Here is a 666-nt window from a genome sequence, read left to right as displayed (position 1 = left end):
AACTGATAAGGATCTTCAGATGGAAGTCCATAAAACTTGCAGTTTTGTTGCATTAATGCAACTAGTTGAGGCTTAAGCTCAAAGTTATTGGCTCCAATGGCAGGAATGGAGATGCTTCTTCCATCAAACTTGGACGTTGGCTTTGTGAAGTCACCAAGCATTCTCCTTGCATTATTATTATTATTTTCGGCTGCCATGTCCTTCTCTTGTTCAAAAATTTCTGAAAGGTTGTTTCTAGATTGTTGTAATTTAGCTTCTCTTAATTTTCTCTTCAGAGTCCTTTCAGGTTCTGGATCAACTTCAACAAGAGTGCCTTTTTCCCTGTTCCTGCTCATATGAAAGAGAAGAAAACAAGAAAAGAAAGAGAAATCCTCTATGTCACAGTATAGAGACTCCTTTATATTAGTAGAAGAAGAAAGAGGTGTAAGAATGAAGAGGGAGATTCGGATTTTTGGATGAAGAGAGGTGGAGAGAAGTGTTAGTAATTAAATAATAGAAGAAGAAAAGAGAAGAGAAATTTCAAAAATAATTTTTGAAAAAGAGGTTAATAATTTTCGAAAATCAAAGACAAAATATAATTAAAATTAAAATTTAAAACAAAAAAAAAGAATTTTTGAAAAAGAGAGGAAGAATTTTCGAAAATTAAAGAGGGAAAAGTAGTTAGGT

Source organism: Arachis duranensis, chromosome 6 (assembly GCF_000817695.3).
Source record: "Arachis duranensis cultivar V14167 chromosome 6, aradu.V14167.gnm2.J7QH, whole genome shotgun sequence".
In the NCBI taxonomy this organism is placed as follows: Eukaryota; Viridiplantae; Streptophyta; class Magnoliopsida; order Fabales; family Fabaceae; genus Arachis; species Arachis duranensis.
This window is presented reverse-complemented; position numbering follows the sequence as displayed.